Source organism: Pleurodeles waltl, chromosome 4_2, assembly GCF_031143425.1.
Source record: "Pleurodeles waltl isolate 20211129_DDA chromosome 4_2, aPleWal1.hap1.20221129, whole genome shotgun sequence".
NCBI classification, from domain to species: domain Eukaryota; kingdom Metazoa; phylum Chordata; class Amphibia; order Caudata; family Salamandridae; genus Pleurodeles; species Pleurodeles waltl.
In genome coordinates, this window is record NC_090443.1 from 501,349,248 (window position 1) to 501,375,525 (window position 26,278).

Sequence of the window (26,278 nt, forward strand, 5' to 3'; positions counted from 1 at the left end):
TCTGTGGCACTGGAGCTTCTCTAAGGAAGAATCTACAGGGTTGTGTCATCTGATTGGTTAATCCTTGAATGTAGTCCCTTTTTGCATAATGCCTATGATATGGTATTAAAATAAGAGGCACAGGGCCTATATTTTATGTCCATGTTGACACTACTTTTTAAAGGTACCGGGGACTCCCATCTCGATGATGGGGAATGATTCAAGCATGTGAATCTGTGAAAGATTCCAATACTGGAGAGCTACAGTTAGAGGTTAGTAACTTATTCCTTACAGCTTGCTGTGTCAAGGCTTTTTCAAAGTCCCCCACCCTCCGCCACCACAGACATGAAACGTTTCTGGTATAAAGGCACCAGAAATGAGATCTCATCGACCAGTTGTTTCACCAGAGACTTGGCAATTATTTAAGGGTCAGAAATAATCAGAGAGATTGGGTAGTGTGCACCCCTATCGCCCACTGCTGCCCTTGGCTTGGGTATCCCAATAACTGTTACAATGGTTAGGTCATCAAACAGCGTTTCCATCTAGGATGTGTCCTCTATTGCCTTTTGTAAGTATTTTATTACTATTTTTTGTGTTAGCTGTTTTGCCATTGTTCATGGTTCAAAGTGCCTCTAACAGTTGTTCTAGGTTCAGGAAGTCTCACTCGCTCCGTCTTTTGATCAGGATTTCTTGCTTCATCTCTTCCAATGACCTAAAGATCTCTAGTCCTCTATAAATTCCGATAATAATCTGCAAACCGATCTGCAATGATTCTAAGTCACTTAGACTATCTTCCTCTTCTTTTTACAGCTCAGAGACTATAGTATTGTGCTCTCTTTTGTTCACCACTCAGTTTATCAGTTTTTCTGCTTTATCGTCAGATTAATAGTTTAGGACCTAAACTTTAGGCTTTGTGAGTCTATCAACACTGCATTAGCTGTACATAAAAGACTTTGAGAGTCATACAGGTCATCTCCATTGGCCTGAATATTTGTTCAGAGCAGGTATGTTGGTGTTCACTTTTTAGCCTGTCCAGTAGAGTGTCTAGTTGCCCCCTAGGTGTACCATGCTGCGAATATGTTTCATAAGGGGCACATATGGCAGGGAAAGGAGTGCACCAAGGGCCACAAGGACAGTAGTGATGCACTTTGTGCAGAATCACTTTCCTTAAATATGCCCCTTTGTGTCATTGGCCAATGTCATTTAAGGGAGCTTGACTACGCACTGGGTCCATACAACTAGCACTTTCCTCTTCCTGTGCATTGTGTATCATCTACACACCCAAAATGTATCTGTTACCCCACACACGTGCTGACTTTGTACCACAGACCTGCCTTGTCTTACAGACAGTATGAGGCAGGCCTGCATCTGTACCAGCACTAGCAAATTACTCATAAACCTTCACCAACACAGGCATCCTTGGACCACAGAGCAAGTCTGTGTTGAGGCAAATGTCTATGCACACGTTGGTATCCCTTCCTGAAGAATTAATGGATTACCATGGCAACAATAGCTGGCCACACAGGATTGGCAAGACATCCGTAATTTCAGTCAGTCAATGTGCAGGTAGGAACAACTAAATACACATAAGTAAACTGCCATGGCATAATAGCTCAAATATGTGTGCCTTATAATGGCACACACACATATTAGAAACTTGAAACAAGGATGTATCAAAGCATTCCTCAACACTTTACAATACTCACATAACCCCTGGACAGTTAGATGTCTTCAACATCTGGGGCAGGCTTAAAAGCTATGGGTGTCATAATGGGAAGGGCACTGCAACAACCATTGCATGCCCCTCAGATGCAAAATACTGTGTCATGCAGTCCCATATTGTCATGGAGGTGTAAAGCAAAAAAACACCCACATGAGAATTCCATGTACATATGGTGCAGTTAAATGCACTACAGGAGTGTCAGGAAAAGTGATGCTTTGTAGGTGCCATGGTCTCCATTATCTGCCACAATGTCTGACTGACAGATTATGCATGTTTGACAGTTGGTCTGATCTACCACTGACTTGCTCACTCAGCTTAACAAGTTGATTTTAAAACTAAGGTCCATGCACAGAAATGTCCAAATATCACCCTACACCAGTAAGTGTCACCTTTTCCATCACGTGTGGCAATCCATGTTTTTGTGTGAGACTGTCTGATGTGTGCAATGCAATGAATAAAAGCTTTGTGTGGCCAATGCTATGATACCATCAGAGTTAGGATGGTGACCTCATGCCTGATGCAATATTGAGAATTGCTTGATTGTTGCACAAGAGGCAATGTGTGCTGCTATGGAATTGTGGGTGTTAGGAAATGGAAAGCATGGCCACATATACATTGATGTCAATCATGATAGGTGTCAGAGTTGTTGTTTATGTGATTAGCGTGACTGTTGACAAAAACTTTGTCACAGCACTTTTGACAGAACTGTCTATTGTCTAAGTGGCACAGACTGGTGCTATTGGGTGGTTTTCCTTGTGAACGTTGCTCCTTCCACATCTTCATCCTCTGATGTGTGTTTTGCCTCATGTGCCATAAATCATAAGTTGTTAAAGTACATTAAAAGGAAATTTAAAAACATGTGAAGTGGCAGAGCCACAACCTCACAGATCCTTCCCTCTCCCTTTTACAGTTAATAGATATTTATATTGGGTTTTAGATGGGTAGTGTTAGGTTAGTGAAACAATGGAAGGTAGGCATAGGTTAGAGAAAATATAGTTGAGGGTGGGTTTTAGTACTGTTTTTATTTGGGGGATTGGGTGGGGGGTTATTTTGGGGGTATATATGTATAAGAAGTTTAAAAAAATGAAAATAAATTTAACAATTTAAAAAAAACTTTAAAATAAATATTTGTTTAGGACATAAGTTAAGTAAGTACACGTATAGCCTTAGTTTATGTTTTCCTACTTGTATCTTGTCTCTTAAAGGGGTGAGGGGACAGTGTTTAAAGTGTGGCGTTTCATGTGTAAGATTAGTTTAGAAAAGTTAGATAGCTATAGGTATAAGCTAAGTTAAGTTAGTTTAGTTTAGTTTAGTATAGGATAGTTTTTAGGATAGGTTTAGGTATGAAGTTTTAAATAATTTTAAATAAATCCTGTTTATGTTAGACTGTTTCTTCTCCATGTTGATTGACTGTCTGGGTGTTCACATGTGTGGACTGGCCAAGTAGGAGGAATGGCACATGTACAAGCTATTTTTGCTAAGGTGGCATTTCAATGTGTGCTGCAAGATGCAGCATATTAGAAATAGGGTATCTATTTGGCAGTCGGTTTGCACCCTGTACAAGTAGTGACCCTCACTCTAGTCACGATAAGGGAAGTACCCAGCTCAGATAACCCCTGCTCACCCCCTTGGTAGCTTGACACGAGCAGTCAGGCTTATCTCAGAAGCAATGTGTAAAGCATTTGCACATAACATGCAGTTAAACAGTGAAAACACTACAAAAGGACACCACACCAGTTTTAGAAAAATAGCCACTATTTATCCATGTGAAACAAGACCAAAATTAGAAAAACCCAACATACAGTAATAAAGATATGAATTTTACAAGACTTAACATAAAAATACAGTTCCTTGAAGTCAATAGCTCCGCCTGGTGCTATCACAGCAGCGTGTCCAACAAATCCAACAGTTCAGGCTGGCCAAGGCGTCGCGTAGTCGTCAGGGATGACAAGGCTGCGGTGCAGCAAGGCGATGCGGAGTGCAGGGCCCACAGGTCACAGTGCAAGCAGCTGCTTGGTGACAGCATGAGGTGGCGGCGTCTGTGAGACTAGGGTTGCAGTGCGACGTGGTGGTGGTTTTTCTTCTGTTGCAGCACAGAACACACAGTTCCCAGTGCTGTGGGCAGATGAAGCTGAAGACTTTAATATCCCCGGGACTTCCAACAGGAGGCAAGCTCTACTCCAAGGCCTTGGAGAAACCTCACAAGCAGGATACACAGCAAAGTCCAGTCTTTGCCCTCTTTAAGGCAGAAGCAGCAACTGTAGGTCAACCCAGCAAAGCACACACAGCAAAGGGGCAGTACTTCTCCTCCAGTTCTTGAGTTCTTCTTCTTGTCAGAGGTTCCTCTTGATCCAGACATGTTCTAAAAATCTGGGGTTTGGGTCCCCTACTTATACCCCTTTCTGCCTTTGAAGTAGACATACTTCAAAGAAAGGTCTCTTTTGCTGACAAGATCCTGCCTTGCCAAGGCCTGGCCCCAGACACATGCCAGTGGGGGTCAGAGACTGCATTGTGTGAGGGCAGGCGCAGTCCTTTCAGGTGTAAGCGACCACTCCTACCTTCACTCCAGCCCAGATGGCCCATCAGGATATGCAGGATACACCCTAGCTCCCTTTGTGTCACTGTCTAGAGGGAATTCACAACAGCCCAACTGTCAGTCTGACCCAGACGTGGAATACACAAGCAGGCGGAGGCATAGAACGGTTTAAGCAAGAAAATGCCCACTTTCTAAAAGTGGCATTTTCAAACAGACAAATTTAAAATTCAACTTTATAAAAAAATGTGTTTTTAAGTTGTGAGTTCATAGACCCCAAACTCCACATCTCTATCTGCTCCCAAAGGGAAACCTCATTTAAAAGTTATGTTAACCTATGAAAGAGATAAGCCATGCAACAGTGAAAACCGAATTTGGCATTATTTCACTGTTAGGTCATGTAAAACACATCAGTACATGTCCCACCTTTAACATAGACTGCACCATGCCCATGGGACTACCTAGGGCTTACCTTAGGGATGCCTTACATATATAACAAGCATTTGCAATAACAGTGTCTTTTACCCATGTATTTTGGTTTGGAGTGGATGTATGTGATGTGTAGTGGAATTATGTGGGTTGTATTGAAATAAAAACATTCCCAACACCCTCCAGTTCTTTTCTTTGCCAGAGCAGTGTCATATCACCATGCCTCAAACACAATAAGGCTCTGTACCTCTCATGAGCGCCCCTACAAAATATTAGGACGGCCTGCATGATTGATTAATAATTGCCCATAAAATGATTGTGACCCTAAATCTTCCCAAATGAATTTCACTGAAAAGCTACAGTTAACACAGATTTCACCTAAGTTAATAGAAATGCACAGAATGATAAATATTTCTTGATGCAAAAATATGTAAAATTAAATGCCCTACATTCCCTGCTCATTACAATTCATCTTCATCTTTCTAACCCTGCTTATGGAGCTACACACCTAAAGCAGTCATGCAACATCATTCTTTTCAAACGTTTCTCTAAACCAATCTTCCAAAGTTTGGACTGTGAGGTTAATGACTATGAACGTGTCCTATAATGTAACTGGTGCTAATGTAAGGCGCTCCAGTACCTTCGGGTAGAGTTCGCGCTATTTAAAACTACAAAATAAAAATGGTAGGTGCACTTCTCCTTCGTGATTTACCATTTGTTTTGTTAGGGAACAGCATTGGGCCCCTTCAAAGCTTGGGAGAATCTTGTGAGGTCATAGCCTGTAAAATGTGGATCACAACATGCACATATGGGCCTAATGGCACCCAAGTGTTCTTACTGATCAGTTTAAATCGAGTCAAGCTGTTGTTAGAGAGTCTGCACAGCTAACAGAGACCCTCAAAGTCCCATCAGCCTTTGCACTTCTTCTTCCTCAACCCTAAGGGCTGCAGCCGTGGAGACTTTCGCTGCATAAAAGACGAAGGCCACAAGTGTGAGCACGGCAGCTATGCTTGTTATCTCAGAACATACCATAGATGTTAAATTGGGAAAATAAATGCACGCTGTACAACAATCAGTCATGTTTTAGATGCTATCATAAATCGCATATGATAAAAGATCCTATCATCTTAAAATGGTCGCTATATTTCACCAAAAGATTTTACTTTTGTGAGGGGACCTTTGAAAAGCAGGCAGTCTTTTGTTTTCTGCAGTAAACTAGGCTCCAGCTTGCATCATCTTCACATCAGAAAGGCCTAAGCTGCTCTTCAAATAAATACTTTGTGTAAGAGGCCATGGCCTTTTGCTTGGAAGAGTTACATGGTTTAGGTGTGTCCCGGGTGCCCCTGCTCATTGTCAGTGTTTACTAGGACTCGCTGAACTTGGAGAACAGTCCCCAGGAGAAGTGACATGGGACCACAGTTAGAGAGAAGCCAGCAAGAGACTGTCTGCCAAATGCACACCTCTCTTTGCTTTAGATGCCGCAGAAGTGGTAGGTGAAAGAAGAAACACAGGCAACTTTACAAATAGAACGATGGGCAGGAGGTGGTGCGGGAACTGTGCCGCACTGAGACATTAACTAAATTGCGACATGAACAGGAAACGCAGCGATGGGAGGTAGTGGGGGGGACGGCACTGCGAGCAGAGTCAAAAGAAAACAAGCACTTGAAATGCAATAGGTCTCATGTTCGCTCGAGTTTCAGCTATTAGCGTTTTCTTGCCACAAACTGAAAATAAAAAGTAAAACAGTTGACATAAGCAGCCGGTTCAAAGCGCTGCTGTGAGCTCGCAGAGACAAACAAAAGGAACAAGCATTTGTAATGCAAGAACAGAAAATGTGAGAGGGAGAGTAAGGAATAATGGAATAAACAAAGCCACACATCACTGCAGATGAAAGTAAGTAATAGACTAGAGCCCTGTTAACAGAAACAGACTGGGGCCACTGAAGCATCCAGCGCTCTGGTCAAATGCTATTAGCCTACGAAAAAAGTCATCCCTAAGCACATGCTACATAGGCACAAGTGGAAGGGTACAAGTACTTGGGCCATGCTCCAGGGGAGTGTACAACTGTGGAAAAAGAGCAAGGATTGGCCACTAGCAAGCAAGGATGTTTTAAGGACACTGAAACAAACCATTGAAATAGCAGAGACCCCACAAAGAAGTATAGAAGTATATACTAAAGTATATACAAGAGGTCTCAAATGCTCGACCTAAAAAGGGAAGGTTTGGGCCTGCAAGTGGGTACACTTACCAGGTCGAATTGGCAGTGCAAGACTCCCCACACAGACACTGCAGTGGCAGGCTTGAGACATGTTTACAGGGCTACTCATGTGGGTGGCACAACCAGTGCTGAAGGCCCACTAGTAGTATTTGATTTACAGACCCGGGGCACACATAGTGCACTTTACTATGGACTTACCAGTAAATCAAATATGCCAATCATGGATAAACCTATCACCAATACAATTTACATAGGGAGCACTTGCACTTTAGCACTGATCAGCAGTGGTAAAGTGCAGAGACAAGCGAGTCCAGCATACAATAAAAACAGGCGGTCAGAAGACAAAAAGACAGGGGAAACACGCCAAAAAATGCCAGGTCTAACAGCACACATGAGAAGGGCAATGAGACAAGGAGGAAGGGAAGCATTTTGTCCTGTTATGCCATCCTGACACCACCCCTCGGTGGTATTGACTTCAGTCCTAGTCTCTGATGTGCAAATTGTGTTGGATCTGGGGCTATGACAATATGAAAAGGGTGTTGTTGTGGCACAGCCACACTAATTGCACGTCACTTCCAGGCAATGTGATGCATATTTACTTGGTGGAGTATAGCCATAGTGAGTGGCTTATGTCCAACATTGTGTATGTGTCAGAGTGCATTGCGCAACCAGAGTGTCAGATCCATTGTGGCTTGGGTGGCGATGGGGTGTTTTGATTCAGGGCCTATAAGTCCCAGTGCATTCCTTTAGCATGCTTTGAGTGTGTCCTATGTGCCTCCCCGTTCTGCCACTTGTGAGAATCCAGATATTCCCCCCTGAAACTTACCCTGCATATGTGTTTGTTCTTGGTAGTCTGTGCTGTCCTGTCCTGCGATTCCAGTGACTAGCTCCTCTGAGATGAACGCTGCGACCATCTCCTCCAGCTCATCCAGGACTTCCACCTCTAGTCTGCAGTGCTACCTTTTGGTTCCTGGCCAGTTTCTCCTTAGTCCTGCACTTGCAATCGTGCCAGGGCTTCTTGCAATCAGTGACAGTCCTCCTCACCTCTGCCATGCTATTGACTTTGTCTACTATTGCCTACCATATCGTGTCTCTCCTACTTACTGGCAATTTGGAGGTGATAAAGAGCTGGTGTTGAGGCCTCCATAACTTTTTTTTTTTCAGATAAGGTATCCACTCCAAATTTCCATTCTTTTTTCCAACATCCTGCTGAGAATTTCAAAAGTACCCAGGATTGTGGATCCCCCCAGAGGGGACAGAGAAAGTAGCCAAAATATAGCTATGGTTTGGCGTTTTCGGGAAAAATAGGATAAAAGTGCTCTACAAAAAAAGTGTGTTTTTTGCGTAAAAATGGGATCAATTAAAGCTTTCCCGTGCTAAAGTCAGCATTTTCCCGGCTCTCAGGCACATACAGAGCTGAATCAAATAACCTATTTTTGTAACCACAGTTTTGGCTTTTTTCAAAGAGGTAGCTTAATTTTCCTAATTTTGTGCTTTCAACCTACTTTAACTTTGTAGTGGAAACCGGGGTGAAAAGCAAGGGTGAGGCCAGAAGGCTATAGATTTCTGATAAGAAGACAAAATTATGAGTTCATCAAGGCGTCATTTGTGTAGACCCCTCACGGTTTTCCAAACGAAACCAACTGTTGAAATAAAAACTATTGAAAATGAGTAGGAAAAAAATGTCCATGTGTTACAACGTTTTGATTTGTAACTTCCTTTCATGATGGCCGATTTACAAAAGCAATACACCATTATGTCTTCTAAATCTTTCTGGTTGCGGGATATATAGGGTGTGTAGCTTTTTTCAAGAACCCCAGGTACCCAGAGCCAACAACTGAACTGCATCTTTTAATGGTTTTTCATTGTGTATCGGGTATAGAGCAATTCATATGGTAAAAAGACTGTAAATTGGGTATCAAGGAAACCTATGTATTTCTGAAAGATACACCAGATAAGGACTTTAGGAGCAGTGGTTAGTTGCACATCTCTAAATTTGCGAGCACCCATACTAGCATGTGATTCAGAGGGCATTTTTCCAAATGTCTTCATTCTTGCACTGTGGCTTACATTTGGAAGGCTCAAAAGCAGAGAAATACAATTGATAATTACACATGTTCTACTGTTCTATATTTCCACATGTCTTCTTATAAAAGTGGTACCTCACTTGAGTGGGTAGGACATAATGCCTGCGACGGGAGAGGGCTCAAAACATAACATGGCCATATCATATTTTTCCACCGAAAACCAACTATTTTTTGCAAGCCTGTACATTGTTGAAAACTAGACACTTAAGGGAATCCAGGATGGGGTGGCTTGTGTGACTTCCACCAGGGTTTCCGACCCATAAGCCCTTGCAAACCTGAAGGTTTGACTAAAAACACATATTGTTCTCACATATCTGTGTGGCAAAACTTCTGCAATCTGTAGGAGCCACAAATTTCCTACCATTCAGCATCCCTCAAAGTCTCTCAATAAAAATGGTACCTCATTTTAGTGAGTAGGGCTAGTGCCCGCGCTAGGAAGGGACCCAAAACACAACATAAACACTTCACATTTTTCGACTGAAAACTGACACTTTTTTTGCAGCTGTGGATTTGGGCCGTAGCTCAGTCGGCATTTAAGGAAATCTACTGAACCTGCACATTTTTTAAACTAAAAACCCAGGGAATCTAAGACTGGGTGTCTTGCATGACTTTCTCCAGGTGTTCTTACTCAGATGCCCTACCAAACATCACATTTTGACTAAAAAATAAACTTTCCTCACATTATGATGTAAAGTTCTGGAATCTGGAGGGAGCAACACATTTCCTACCACTTACCATCCTCACAACTCTCCCAATAAAAATAGACTCTCACTTGTGTGGCTGGACATAGTGCCCATGACAGGAACATATCAAACCAGGGTCAATGAGTGTCCCTTTGCTAGGACTCCCACTGATCTTAGTTTGATCCATTCCTGTCATGGATACTAGGCCTAGCCACACAAGTGGGGCAGCATTTTTACTGGGGCACGTGGGAAATGCTGCGTGGTAGAAATTTTGTGAATTCCTTCTGAATCTGTAAGAATATGTCATAGAAATACATAGTGGGTTTTCAGGATATTGTGTGTAAGAAAACTTTGAGGGATCAATGGGAGGCACACCAACCTGTACTCTCCTGGGTGTCGTGGTTTCAGAAATGGGTGGTTGCCGAGCCCAGACTCAAAAACTCCAGAAACACTGTTTGTTGATTTTGCCACATTGTGTCTTGGACCCAGCCCTTTTGCATGCACTAGGTCCACCCACACAGATGAAGTACCATTTCTATCGGGAGACATATGAGAACTCTGGATGGCAGGAATATGAAGAAAAGTTGTGCATGAGAAAAAAGTGTGTTTTTAGCCTATGTTTGAAGATTGAAAGGGATTCTGGGTAAGAAAACATTGTGGGATCTATGCAAATCACACCAGCCTGGAGTCACCCTTGTGTCTAGTTTATGAAAATATCTGGGGGTTGGTAGAATTTCCCTTGAGACAATGTACATCCTAGCAGAGAACGACAGAAAAGACAAATATTATTGCACCATCCACTACTCAGGTACACACACCTAATGGCTGGGTTTGGCATGAGGGCGAGTGAAAACTTCAAAATGTAAATTTTATTAACAAAAGACTGCGTGAACATTAAAGTGCAGAATTCACTGTTAATAAGTATATTTAAAGTTAGTACTATTGAACCAGTGACTCAGCTCTGGAGCTGTAAAGCCACAACAAGGCACCAACCGCTTTACAAGCCATTCACATACCTTTCATGTGTCACAGACACAACCTGGTCACCCAGCCAGCAATAGGTCCAGCACATTACAACATTCACATCAACAAACAGCACCATTCAAGGGCCCATCACCTTCACATGCCAACAAGACTGACACAGCAATCATATCAGCAGACAGGGTGTGTGGTCTGGTGTTTGGCTGTCTGTGTGTGTGCAGTGATGAGCAGCAAGTCACTAAACACACACATCACCAGCCAAATGCCACTTCACACACTCTGCCTTCCAGCCAGACGGCAGCCAGACGGCAATCACAACACCTGGCATTTGGCAGAATGTGTGGACTAGCTTTTTGCTGTTGTGTGTGTGGGTACTGACTTGCTGCTGATCATGGCATACACACACTGGCAGCCAAACGTCAGGCCACACACACCACTAGCCAGATGCCTGCAACATACACCGCTGCCCAAACACCATTCATATATCACTATGAAGCTCCACACAACTTGAATTTCTAAAACACTTCAGCAATGAACGGAATACACACACAAAGCACAGACAGGAAAAAATAAAGCATCCAACTAAAAACAGCACATTTTTTTCATCTAGCAAGAACCAACCTACTGGTAGAATATGAAATACCAACTATGACCGCATACACTACATGATCAGAGGTGCCGTAACAAACTCCGGTTCCAATCCACTGGACTTTGTAGGTGCTGGGAAGCCATTTTGTCTATGTACAGCTACATAATGGTAACTCCGAACCTGGGCATGTTTGGTATCAAACATGTCGGAATCATACACTAATACTGATTCCAGTGTTGGCGGCATGATTCCATGCACTCTGGGGGTTCCTTAGAGGATCGCCCAGTTCTGCTCCCGCCAGTCTTCCAGAGTCTGTGGGCAGCCCTCCCTGCTGCAGCCCCCCCCAGACACAATTCTGCCCTCCTGTTGCCGCCTGACCAGCTCCTTCAGGGGACAGAAGAACAAAGGATTTCCTGTAGGAGAGGGGTGCAACCTCCTCCCCTTTGGAAATACGTGTTACTGGGCTGGGGAGGAGTAGCCTCCCTTTGCCACTGGAGTGCTTTGAAGGGGACATTTGGTGCCCTCCTTGCAAAATATGGTATTCATACGGTTTGCATATGGTCACAAAACACACAAAGGAAAGAGGGGTGTCCACTCCCCTGACCTAGTCCACCCCTAGCTTGGTGCCCAGGGCTCCTCCAGGTGGCCACTTGGTTCTGTCATCTTGAAATTAGGGTGGGCAGAGGCCTCTGGGACCATCTGACTGGCTAGGTCAGGTAGCTGATGTCAGTGACCCCTCCTTATAGGTGGTCACCCCAGAGAGTGATTAAGCCCCATTGAGGTTAGGTCCTTAGATTTGTCATGCAAGACACCACCAGAAACTCTCTGCAAAGATATCTTCTGCCGCTGGCCTTTGGAACCGCTGTTGGGCTACACAGGAACCCAACAAGACTGCACTGCCTGAGAGGTCCTCTCCTTACAACATTGTTTCTGCAGCTCCTGTCAGCACTCTGCAACATCTCCATGGCTGTGCATCCTCTGAGGCCTGCAAGACTTTAGCTGCACCAAGAAGCAAGAAGGAATCTCCCTTGGAGTGAAGGAGTCACTCCCCTGCATCCACAGGCACCTAAGGCTACAATGTCTGGCTGGTGGGATCTTCTGTCCTCTGGATCTGCGAAGATTCTCAACACAGGTGGTGGTTCTGAGGGATCCTCTGGGTCCTCTTTACCTCCCTTCCAATATGGGAGACAGTGAGCCCTTGTCTTTTCCACTGGGACAGAATCGCTGTGCACCATGACTGTTGACCCAACCAAGGCTTAGTGACTCCTACTTGAGGGATATTCAGGCCCCAAGCAGCCCGGCCCCCTGCACTCTAACTCTGCAAGGACAGTCTCCTCTCTGCTGCTCCAGCCACGTGGGACTCCTCTTCAGGTGTGCCGACTCAGCCACACTGCGACTTACTGTGCCTGCTGCCAGTGGATCATCTGTGGGGGCTCCAACTGCTTCTGCTAGCTCTCCTGCCTTTTGGGGATCAGCATGTAATCCCCTCCAAGGATCGAGTCCCCAGGACCTTTCTGGTCCTCTGCAGCTCTGCAAAACCTCAAATTCCCTTCTTTTGCATTTGCCTGTGCTTGTTGGTGGTCCTCCTGTCCACTGACCCATCTGCAATCTGGTGACCAGAGAGGGACAGCACGTAGGTGACTTCAGGGACTCTTCTGCAGCTTCTGAAACCCACAGCTGGACTTCCATCACCGTTGATCCGGATCTTCAGCTACAGAAGGGTGGGCATTGGCTCCTACCCCACCTGGAAAGTCCTGCATGAACTTGACTCTGTCCCCTTCTTTTGCAGGTCTGCTTCACCTGGAACCTGCCCTTGGCTTCGATTGGTCCTGTCCTGTTTCTGCATTCTCCAACCAAAACATCCTCATGTTAGCCTATGAGAAAACCGGGTAATTTACCTCTCTGCACCTGGCTGCTGGGGATTGCCTAGGTGCTTACCTTTTGGGGTTCCATTCTTTCACAGCCCTTGTCTAACTAAACCATACACTCTGGTGGGGGACACCCATTCGCATTCCATTGTTTAAATGTATGGTTTGGCCCCCTATGTGGCCCTTGCTAATTTATGCTTTTGCTCAGTACTTACCAGTGTATGAATTATGTAATCATACCTCTAGAGGGAAGTATACCAATGATAGTCTAGCTTGGTGTGCCTATAATAAAGTACCTTTATTTTTACAACACTGTGTGGTTCCTTTCATGTGTGATAAGTTACTGTATCACTACTGTGGTATTGCAAGTGCTTCACATGCCTCCTAGATAAGTCTTGGCTGCTCACCACAGCTACCCATGAGAGCCCTGGCTGTCTAGTGTTAGAAATGGGGTCTCTAGTTGGCAGTCGGTTTGCACCCTGTCCAAGTAGGGACCCTCACTCTAGTAAGGATAAGGGAGATAGCCGCTCAGATATCCCCTGCTCACCCCCTTGGTAACTTGACACGAGCAGTCAGGCTTATCTCAGAAGCAATGTGTAAAGCATTTGCACATAACACACAGTAATAAGTGAAAACACTACAAAAGGACTCCACACCAGTTTTAGAAAAATAGCCAATATTTATCTATATAAAACAAGACCAAATACAATAAAAATAAAAATATACAGTAATAAAAATATGACTTCTGCAAGATTTACTCAAAAATGCAGTTCCTTGAAGTCGATAGCTCCACCTGGGGCTATCACGGCGTCGTGATCAGCATAACCAACAATTCAGGCCGGCCGTGGCATTGTGGGCCAGTTACGGTGTCAGGAATCCAAACAGTACCTTGGATTTGCAAGGCATCGTGATCCTCACGGTGAGCTCCAGAGAGCGGCGTTGCTGACGTCGCGGTGTCGGTTCTGGAGTCAGTGCAGGAGTTGTCGGCCCCTTGAGGTCACACGTGTTGCAGATTGAACTCCAGGCTGATGAAGTCAGGTGCGCCAGCGTGCAAGGCGTCAAGGCTGCAGTACGAAGCGGGACGATGCGACGTGCGGTGCCCACAGGTCACGGTGCAGGCAGCGGCTCGGTGACGACGTCCAGCGGCGTCGGTGAGACCAGGGTTGCGATGTGAATCGGGGCGGTGCGACATGCAGTGTCCACAGGTCATGGTGTAAGCAGCAGTGTCATCGTTGCTGAAGCGCTTTCGTCAGTAGGCCCAGGCCAGCGGGATGGGATGGTGCTTCGTGTACCTCACGAGCGGTGTCTACAGGCCACAGTGCAGGCAACAGCGCCGGTGTCAGCGGGAGCGGCGTCATTGGGGATGCCCAGGCTGTGGTGTGAGCAGGTGATGCCAGAGTGCGGGGTTCACAGGTCGCGGTGCGAGCAGTGGCTCAGTGAAACCGTCCAATGACGGCGTCGGTGAGACCAGGGTCGGGGTGTGAAGCGGGGCAATGCGACTCTGTGTGGCGTCGAACAGGTCAAGGTGCAGGCCAGCGGCATCGTTGCTGGCGTCGCAGTGGGTTCTCCTCTTGAACAGCACAAAACACACAGTTTCCAGTGCTGCAGGTCGAGGAAACTGAAGTCTTTGGTGTCCCTGAGACTTCCAACAGGAGACAAGCTCTACTCCAAGCCCTTGGAGAATTTTCTCAAGCAGGACACACAGCAAAGTTCACCCTTTACACTCTTTTCAGGCAGAACAGCACCTGCAGGCCAGTCAGACAAAGCAACACAGCAAAGGGACAGTACTCCTCCTTCAGCTTTTGAGCTCTTCTCCTGGGCAGAGGTTCCTCTTGATTCCAGAAAGAGTCTAAAAGTCTGGGGGTTTTGGGTCTTCTTCTTATACCTGGTTCGGCCTTTGAAGTTGGCAAACTTCAATGCAAAGTCTCAAGTGTTTGCAAGATTCTTCCTTGTCAAGCCCAGGCCCCAGACACACACCAGGGGGTCGGAGACTGCATTGTGTGTGGGCAGACACAGTCCTTTCAGGTGTGAATGACCACTCCTCCCTCCTCTCTAGCTCAGATTGCTCATCAGTATATGCACGCTACACCCCTGCCCCCTTTTGTGTCACTGTCAAGAGAGGTGCAGAACAGCCCAACTATCAAACTGACCCAGAGAGACAATCCACAACCAGGCAGAGTCACTGAATGGTATAAGCAAGAAAACGCATACTTTCTAAAAGTGTTGTTTTCTAACTGACAATTTAAAAACCAACTTCACTAAAAGATGTATTTTTAAATTGTGAGTTCAGAGACCCTAAACTCCACATTTGTATCTACTCTCAAATGGAGTCTCCGCTTTAAGGATATTTAAAGGCAGCCCCCATGTTAACCTATGAGAGAGACAGGCCTTGCACAGTGAAAACCAAATTTGGCAGTATTTCACTGTTAGGACATATAAAACACACTAGTATATGTCCTACCTTAAACATACACTGCACCCTGCCCCTGGGTCTACATATGGCCTAACTTAGGGTTGCCTTACATGTAGTAAAAGGGAAGGTGGAGGCCTGGCAAGTGGGCACACTTGCCAAGTCGAATTGACAGTTTAAAACTCCACACACAGACACTGCAATGGCAGGTCTGAGTCATGTTTACAGGGCTACTAATGTGGGTGGCACAACCAGTGCTGCAGTCCCACTACTAGCATTTGAATCACAGGCCCTGGGCATCTCTAGGGCACGTTACTAAGGACTTATTAGTAAATCAAATATGCCAATTATGGATAAACTAATCCACAGTACAATTTAAATGGGGGCACTTGCACTTTAGGACTGATTAGCAGTGGTAAAGTGCGCAGAGACAATAAACCAGCAAAAACAGAGTCCACAACCAGGAGGTCAGAAGGCAAAAAGACAGGGGAGACACGCCAAAAAGCTGCCAGGTCTAACATATAGACACTGTAACACTAACTAATTGGGGTTTGCTTGGACCCAGTATAAGGTGTAACACCATTGGTGTCCACCACACACTGGGCCAGATTCCTACATTGGTGCAGCGGTGAGATAAGACGCTTGCAATTGCTTTACCACTCCGACACCAGTGACTTTCCACAGGAAAGGTCACTACTAGTCCTTGGAGATAGACTACACTTTAATAGCAGGGATTTCTAGACTTTTATGTAGGTACGTTGAGGGTCTAGCACAGCCCTTCCTCTACATTTTTAGGAAGTCTATAACCTTAGAGTAGGTAGGTGCACTCACACTACTCTAGGTAACATGCCTTCAGCACAGAACACAACCCGGGCTCAAGAATCTAAGTATGAGGGCCTCACTTTTCAGGAACTGAGAAAGCTAATGTGCCTCTAGAAAGCTGAAGACAGGGAGAAATTGCAACAAAACTCTACTCCTGGGATTGCTAATTCAATGTGATCTCCAAAACACAGAGGGCCAGGAAGAGCAGGAAGTAGAGACTGACCCTCCAGTGTTAGACAGAAGAGATTTAGATCCCACTGAGAAGGGTCAGGAGGATTCTGGGGAACACCATAGTCCTCTAGGGAGCACTCATGGTAGTGAAAAGGAAGGACATACAAGTAGGCCCACTTTTTCTCCTAGGGGGTAGGTGCAAAGGGTCCCCAGGAGGAGGGATAAATCCTCTGCATCTGTCCACACCCAAGTCGCAGCAGCTTCTGATGAGGCTGACCACTCTAGTTCAGGGGGACTTGCTAGATAGGGAGTTCAGTAGACTGAAAGTAGAACAAACCAAACTGAGGCTGCAACAGTTAGCTCTAGAAAGGGTGTCCTTGGCAGTGGAGAGGGAGAGACAGAATTTGGGGTTGGCACCCCATGGTGGCAGCAGCAACAGCTATAGAGAGACCAGGGTCAGGGAAGATTCCTATAATTCTAAGAGTCTTAGAAAAATAGTCCCACCTTATAAGGTTGAAGATGACATCCACAAGTGGATTACTGCTTTGGAGAGGGCCTGTAGAGTTCAGAAGGTCCCTTAGAGGCAGTGGGCAGCCATCTTTTTACTTTCCTTTACTGACAAGGGGAGGGACAAACTCCTCACTGTCAGAGAGGAAGATGCAGACAATTACCAAGTGCTTAAGGATGCAATCATTGATGGGTTTGGGTTGGCCACAGAAGAATATAGGATCAAGTTTAGGGAAACACATAAAGAGTTCTCCCAAGACTGGGTAGATTTTGTAGCTCTGTCACGGCTCTGGAAGGCTGGTTACATGGTAGCAATGTGCATGACTATCAGGGCTTGTATAATCTTATCATGATAGAGCACATCCTTAATAACTGCTATTCTGACAAACTGCATCAATATCTGGTCGACTCAGATCTGATCTTTATCCAAGAGTTGGAAAAGATGGCAGAAAAATGGGTTTGCACCAGAGTGAGTAGGAAAATTCACACTGGGGGTGACCAGACGAAGAAAGATTCTTCCAAGAATCAGGAGAAAGGTGGGGACAAAACCAAAGATAAAAAGGAGTGTTCATCAGGCCCATAAAATATTTCTGGGGGCGGGTATTTCTTCCTCATCCCACAATAAGAAACCTTGGTGCTACTTGTGTAGACCAAATGGCCACAGGGCAGGTGACAGCAGCTGACCTAAAAAGAGCACCAAGCCTGCTACTACCACTACCACTTCTACTCCTAGTGCACCTATGTGAGAAGAGGCCTCTTTTTTGCATGGTTACTCCCCACTTTTTGCCTGATGTTGATGTGTCCTAGAAGTTGGTAGTGCCCAGGGCCCCTGCTAACCAGGTTCCCTGGGCCAGAGCTCTTTCCCTAAATCTGTTGTGATGCTTGGCACAATTGCATACAGTCTTACATATTACTGTAAGTCCCTAGTAAATGGGTACCACAGTACCCAGGGCATGGGATAGAAGGAGTCGGGCCCTGAGGACAGCAGCACGATTGTCCCACCCTGTAGGGTCCTGCACCTAGATACACCCAGCACTGCCAGTGCAGGCTGAGTGTACTGGGGCAAACTTAAAAAGGCAAACACTCCCTGTATGCCCTGTCCACCCTACACTGCATATGATATGGGTAAGTCACCCCTCTGGTAGGTCTTACAGCCTTAAGGCAGGGTGCACCATACTATATGTGAGGGCATAAGTTCATGAGCAATATGCCCCCACTGTGTCCTTGCCAAACCTGGGACATAGTGAGTGAACAGAGCAGCCATTTCAAATACATGTACTGGACACTGGTCAAACACGAGTTCCCCAGTTACATGATGGCCACTCTGTACCCTGGGTTGTTTGGTATCAAACAACTCAGAATATTAAATCCAAACTGGTACCAGTATTGGATTAACCCTAAAGGTACCCAGGGGTCACCTTAGAGGTGTCCCCTGCAAAAGGTAACCTAACTGGCATAGTTGCTGACTGGTTCCATCCATCCTGCCGCTTCCAGACAGCCAATATACAAACCTGGGGGAGTGCCATGGCTCTCTGGTTTGTAAAACAACGCCCTTCCTGGGTGAAGGAGCTAAAACCCCCTCCCTCAGGAATGTGCAATACCCTGGCAGTGAGCTTCAAAGGGCTGCTGCCCCTGAAACTCAAGCCTCCAGGCCTGCTGCTAGCAGCAGATGGCTTCCACCTTTGCAAATCCCTTTTGGCAGGAGCTAAGGCGGGAAACCAGATAAAGGGTAGATGGAGTGGCCTCATTGAGCCTGGACTACCCCTAGGGGCTTGCAGGCGAAGTGGACCCTCCATTTCATTTCCCTCCATGTTGGATGGTAGGAAAATAGCCAAAGAGATTTAGGGAAGTGACCCTTCCCACAGGAAGTGGTCACTGTAGTGGATGTAGCCACTCAAGGGTACGTGTCCCATTGGACACTACCAGGTTCCCCCTAAAACGCCCACTAAATTCAGTATTTAGTGGGCTCCCCTAGACCAAGAAATTAGATTCATCAGGAAGAAAAGAAGACAGCACCAAAGAACCTGACCGGACAGAGGACCTGCTGCACCGGAAAAGGCTCCAAGACCCCTGCTTCCTGCACCAGAGTCCCGACAATCATCAGTGTGGAGGAGCTGACCACTGGACTGACCTCAAAAGACCCCATGGACCTCCAGGCTTTGCAACTAGCCCTAGATCTCCCTCCTGAGTGGAGGCACCACTCAAGAAACCAAAGGGACCTGCAAGGAACCTTCAAACCGGTGAGGGACACTTCACAGACTGTAAAATATCTCTGCAAGCGGAAGTCACAGCCAGACCCAACTACGCACGAATGACAAGCCAGAAGAGACCTGCAAGTGTGCCAAGTTTGGTGGCACAGTGCCCTCCCGTGTCCGAGTTGTGTTAACACCCAAGGTACCGACCAGTGCACGTCGGACATCATCAAAAACAGCTCTCCCAGAGCTGCAACTGGACCAGGAGGAAGCCCCAGTTGAGGGACTTCAGTGACACCCCAGACCTCCTGCCAGAGCACCCACTACATCCTGCAAGACCCCAAGAAGAAGACTTACGTCCAGCTCCAAAAGGTCCCTTTACGCACAGCATCCAAGACCTCCAAAATGGCCTGTACCTGGCCACTCTGAGCCTTGCACCGCAGGATCTGCTGTGCGCCCAAAGTCCCCAACCCCTTGCAACCTTAGCCAAAGGGGACCCCAAGGCACCACCTTTAAATCTGCAATCCAGCTCCTTTTCCAAGTGGCCTCTCCAGGTGGCCCTGTGCCAAGAGACTTTCCAACGCTGCTCCCGCTGGAACCGGGAGCCGCCCGAGGCTCTCCAGCTGGCACCAGGTGCCCACCGACTGCTGCGACCATCCTACAAAATAGACTCAGGTCACCCACATGTATGATTTTTAATGCATTTTTAAAGGTGACTGCCTAATGATTCCTATGGTGCATAATTACACACAGAAAGACTAACTTTATTAAAACTTAGAAAAGTCATATCTCAAAAAGTACGTAACTTATCTTAAATATCTTGGGCGCATATATTTATACTTTTTTTAGCGCCACATTTGCGTCATTTTTTGACGCAAAAGTGGCACTAACTTACAAAATACAATTATATTTTGTAAGTTTGTGCTGTTTTTGCATAAAAAAATTATGCAAATCCGGCTAAAAAAATGTATAAATACGGGCCTTGGTCTTAAAATGTATATAAAGGTCTGAAGTATTTTTATAAATTCTAGTCTTGAGTTATTCATTGTGTGTGCGTGTGGTGCATGATTGGATTTGTGAGTACAGCAAATACTTAGCACATCTCCTGGATTAGCCTAACTGCTCGACCACCCACCATAAAAATTGGAGCATTAGGTGGTCTAATTTTTACCTCTGGAAAACAAAATGTGGTTGTCTGGACCCCTTGCATAGTGTGCCTAATTTTGCACACTACATAGAGGGCCAGCCTCCTACACAATAGCATTGGTAATAGTAGTCAGTCCATGGGTATAGCTGGGTTCACCCAGGGAACTGCACTGGGTCCTGTGTTAGTTATGAGGCCTACTGAGGCAGTTTTGGTCTCTGAGGGTGGTGTTGACCTCTCCACCCTAGCTGCTTTTGTCCTTAATGAGGGTACGTACAGGCAACATCACCTTATCAATGGTGTTGAGGCTGAGGCCTACATGGACACAGGTGCTAGTGTCACAATGGTGACTGAAAAACTGTTTTTTCCTGGACAATACCTACTTTGTCACACGTTCTAAGTCACTAACACTCACAACAACACTAAATGCCAACCCATGTCTGTTGTTGACCTTAGCTGGGGTGGGGCGGTTACTGGCCCTAAGAAAGTTGTGGTGTCCTCGGACCTGCCTGTGGAGTGTTTACTGGGTAATGATTTGGGGACTTCAGCCTGGGCTGAAGTGGAGTTGGAAGCCCATACAGCAATGCTGGACATCCCTTGGCACATCTTTGCACTAACTAGAGCACAGGCCAAGAGACAAGGAGAGCAGGGGACACTGGAGCCTGGAAAAAGGGCCCAGGAGGTTCCAAAGAAGAGAGGTAGACAGGGCAAGAAATTACCCCCTGTTCAGACTTCAGTTGAGGATCCCACTCCTCAGGGACAGGAATCTGCCCCTTGTGAGGAACCTACACTAGAGGAGCTGAAAGCTGATACAGTTGAGCTCTTAGATGCAGGAGGCTCCACCAGGGAAGAACTAAGCCTAGAACAGAAGTCCTGGCCTTCTCTTGAGAGCCTGAGACAGCAATCTGCTGTTCAGGAGGCAGGGGAAATCATTGGGACCCATAAGATCTACTGGGACAATAGCCTCCTTTACTCTGAAGTGAGGGATCCTAAGTCTGGTGCCACCAGGAGGTTGGTCATCCCTCATAAGTTTAGGGAGTTCCTATTACACTGGCACATGCTGTTCCCCTTGCGGGCCACTTGGAGCAAAGCAAGACTTGGGACAGACTTGTCCCACACCTTCACTGGTCCCATATGTCTGAAGACACATTGGTGTTTTGTCGCTCCTGTGTCACCTGTCAAGCCAGTGGTAAGACAGGTGGCACTCCAAGGGCCCCCTTAATTCCACTTCCAGTAGTTGGGGTACCCTTTGAGAGGGTAGGGATTGATATTGTTTGACCCCTAGACCCTCCAACTGCATCTGGGAACAGATTTCTACTGGTGGTGGTGGACCATGCCACCAGGCACCCAAAGGCAATTCCCCTTAGGACTAATACAGCACCTGCAGTGGACAAGGCCCTCCTAGGTAACTCTTTCCAGGGTGGGGGTTCCTAAGGAGGTGGTGTCAGAGAGAGGTGAAAACATCATGTCTGCATACCTGAAAGGAATTTTGAAGGAGTGTAGTGTAACTTATAAATTCACCATCCCTTACTATCCACAAGGAAATGGTTTAGTTGAAAGGTTCATCAACACCTTAAAAGGTATGATCATGGTATTCTCTCAAAAACTCAGAAAGAGATGGGATGTCCTGTTGCCTTGCCTCCTTTTTGTCTATAGGGAAGCTCCTCAGAAGAGAGTGGGCTGTATTCCATTTGAGCTTCTGTTTGGACATCCAGTTAGGGGTCCACTTGCCCTTGTCAGGGAGGGTTGGGAACAACCTCTCAAGCAAGACATAGTAGATTATGTACAAGGCCTAAGATCTAGAATGGCAGAGTACATGAAGTGGGCTACCAAAAACCTTGAGACCAGCCAAAAACTGCAAAAGCAGTGGCATAACCAAATGGCTGTACTGACGGTATATCAGCCAGGACAGAAAGTGTGGGTCTTACAGCCTGTGGCTCCCAGGGCACTCCAAGACAAGTGGCGTGTACCCCACAATATTGTGGAGAAGAAAGGTGAGGCCACCTATTTAGTTAACCTGGCCACCCCTAGAAGCCCCCAAAGGGTGCTTCATATGAATCGCCTAAAGCCTTATTGTGATAGGGCTGACATGAGTTTGCTCATGGCCACTGATGAAGGTCAGGAAGAAGAGTGACCCTCCCCCGACCTCTTCTCCCACAACCCAGATGATGGTTCAGTGGAGAAAGTAGTTCTTGCTGACTGTCTCTCTGAAGAGACAACAAACTGAGTATAAAAATCTCCTCAGTCAGTTTTCAGAACTCTTTTCTTTGACCCCTGGTCAAACCACCTTGTGTGAACATGATATTAACATAGGTGACAGTCTGCCTGTAAAAAAAAGTAAAATCTGTAGGCAGCCTGATCATGTCATAGATTGTATCGAAGCAGAAGTGCAAAAGATGCTGGAGTTAGGAATCATTGAGCCTTTAGATAGTCCCTGGGCTAGTCCTGTAGTCTTGGTACTCAAGCCTCACTCTCAAAATGGAAAATGATAAATTAGTTTTTTTGTGTTGATTACAGATGCCCAAGTGCAGTCTCTAGGACTAATGCTTATCCAATTCCTAGGGCAGATGAACTAATAGATACACTGGTTGCAGCCAAGTACCTCAGCACATTTGACTTGACTGCAGAATGTTGGCAGATCAAGTTATCTGATGCTGCAAAGCCAAAAACAACATTCTCAACACCTAGTGGTCACTATCACTTCACAGTGATGCCCTTTGGTTTGAAGAATGCCCCAACAACATTTCAAAAGTTGGTGAAAAAAGTTCTGCAAGCCCTGGACAGCTTCAGTGAAGCATATCTAGATGATATAGCTGTTTTTAGCTCCACCTCAGAGGATCACCTGGTCCACCATGGAAGTGTACTGGAGGCCTTCGAAAAGGCAGGCTTCACTATCAAGGCATTCAAATGTCAGATAGGCAGGGCAAAGTGGTTTATTTAGGCCACCTGGTAGATGGAGGCCAAATTCAGCCACTACAGGTCAAAATCCAAACCATAATGGATTATGTTGCCCCTACCACTCCAACTCAAGTCGGAGCCTTCTTAGGCCTGACTGGATTCTACAGAAGGTTCATAAAGGGATATGGCTCTATTGAAGCCCCCTTGAATGACCTTACATCCAAAAGGATGCCCAAAAAGGTCTTATGGGCAGCTAGCTGCCAAAAAGTATTTGATGACCATGTGTTCTGCTCCAAATCTCAGAAGCCCTGACTACTAAAAACTGTTCATCGTCCAGACAGATGCTTCAGAGGTACAAATAGGGGCAGTACTTTCCCATGTTAATGAAGAGGGCCAGGATCAACCTGTTGCTTTTATAAGTAGAAGGTGGACCCCCAGAGAAAAGCGTTAGTCAGTCAGTGAGAGGGAGGCCATTGCTGTGGCCTGGGCTGTGAAGAAGCTGGGCCCATACCTGTTTGGCACTCACTTCCTTGTTCAAACAAACCACAAGCCCCTCCTATGGCTTAAGCAGATGGAAAGTGAAAATCTCAAACTATTAGGGTGGTCCATCTCCCGACAGGGAATGGACTATACAGTGGAACACAGACCTCGGAGTAACCACTCCAATGCAGATGGACTCTCCAGATAATTCCACTTAGACAATAAAGACACAACTAGGCAAGGTTAGTGTTATTGTCCTTCACTTGGAGGGAGGGGTTATGCAGGAAAGTCCCCTGTTTCTGGCATGGTTACCCCAACTTTTTGCCTGATGTCAGTGTGCTTAGACTGTTTTCACTGGGATCCTGCTAATCAGGACCCCAGTGATTGTGCTCTCTCTTCCAAATTTGGTTGTTTTGGTACTTCATATACCCCACAATTGGCATACTGGTGTACCGCTGTAGGCACCTCATAGATGGTACTTAGGTACCCAGGGCATTGGTACACCCGGGGACTCGCATGAGCTGTAGCTTGTATCATGCCACCCAGGGGAGCACATGCAAACTGTGTCTGCAGGCCTACCATTTGCAGCCTCCGTGAAATGGTGCATGCACCCTTTCACTACTGGTCACTACACCAGGTTACTATAAGTCACTCCTACGATAGGCCCTTTCAGCCCAAAGGGCAGGGTTCAGGTTCCTGGGTGTGTTCAGTTCCAATCCACTGGACTTCGTTAGTGCAGAGAAGCCATTTTGTGTATGTACTGGCCATTGTTCAATACCTGTGGCCCAGCTACATGATGGTAACTCCGAACCTGGGCATGTTTGGTATCAAACATGTCAGAATCATACCCCATTACTGATTCCAGTATTGGTGGCATAATTACATGCACTCTGGGGGTTCCTTATAGGATCCCCCAGTTCTGCTGCTACCAGTCTTCCACGGTCTGTGGGCAGCCTGCGCACAGTCGTGGCTGGAGACTTTGCAAAGTGGCGGGATGGGTGAAAGCAAAACAAAAATAAATATAAAAAACATAGATATTAAAAGAAATTCTACTTACTGTGTCGCCTCCAGCCTGCCCTGCGCCAATCATGACGCTGCTCAGAGCGGCGTTATGATTGGCTGGAGCGCCCTGGCTGGGCGCTCCAATGCAGACTGGAAGCCTGGGCCGGCTCTCACCAACTCGGCTACACAGTGCCAGGTTGGAGAGAGCCCCTGTGCACTTGTGTGTTTGGCCAGCTCGAGACGGCCAGCCAAACATACATGTGTACTGAGGGGAGTGCTCTGTGCTCTCACTGCTCGTCACCCCCATGTCCCGCCCCTTTAGAAATAAAATGACAATAAATAGTGTTTATTGTTGTTTTGTTCCTAAAGGTTTGCAGCTCCTGCTGTGGCTGGCGGGGGGGTGATGTTCCTCTGACTAACGGAGGAGCCGCCCTACCCAGACACAATTCTGCCCTCCTGCTGCTTGACCAGCTTGAGCAGAGGACAGCAGAACACAGGATTTCCTGTAGGAGAGGGGTGCAACCTCCTCTCCTTTGGAAATAGGAGTTACTGGGCTGGTGAGGAGTAGCCTTCCCTTGCCACCTGACTGCTTTGAAGGGGACATTTGGTGCCCTCCTTGCATATTCCGGTTTGCACCAGTACAGGGACCGCAGGTCCCTGCTCTGTCATGAAATACACAAAGGAAAGAGGAGTGTCCGCTCCTGCCCAGCACCACACTTAGGGTGGTGCCCAGATCTCCTCCAAGTGGCCACTTGGTTCTGCCATCTTGAAACCAAGGTGGGCAGAGGCCTCGGGGAGCAACTGACTGGGTAGGCCAGGTAGCTGACATCAGTGACACCTCCTGATAGGTGGTCACCCCAGAGAGTGACCAAATCCCCTTTTAGGGCTATTTAGGGACTCCCTTGAGGGTGGGTCCCCAGATGATTTGTCATGTAAGACTCCAACAGGAACTCTCTGCAAAGACATCTTCTGCTCCTGGACTCTGGAACCGCTGCTGGGCTACACAGGAACCAAACAAGACTGCACCACCTGAGAAGACCTCTCCTTGCAACATTGGGACTCCTCTTCAGGTGTGCTGACTGGGCCTCACTGTGAATTAGTGTGCCTGATGCCAGTGGGTTGCTAGTGTGGGCTCCGGCTGCTTATGCTGGCTTTCCTGCCTTCTGAGGGTCAGCCTGGACTCCCCTCCAAGGGTCGAGTCCCCAGGGTCTTGCTGATCCTCCACAGCTCTGCCACACCATCAATAGTTCCTTTTGCATTTGCCTGTGCTTGTTGGTGGTCCTCCTGACCACTGACCCATTTGCAATCTGGCAACCCTCGAGGGACTGCTCATAGGCAACTTCAGGGACTCCTCTGCAGCTCCTGGACCCCGCAGCGGGATTTCATCCATCACCGTCGATCCGGATCTTTAGCTACAGAATCATGGGCATTGGCTCCTGCCCCATCTGGAAACTCCTGCATGAACTGGACTCTGTCCCCTTCGTTTGAAGGTCTGCCTTACCTGGAATCTGACCTTGGGTGCCACTGGTCCGGTCCTGTTTCTACATTTTCCAACCACGACA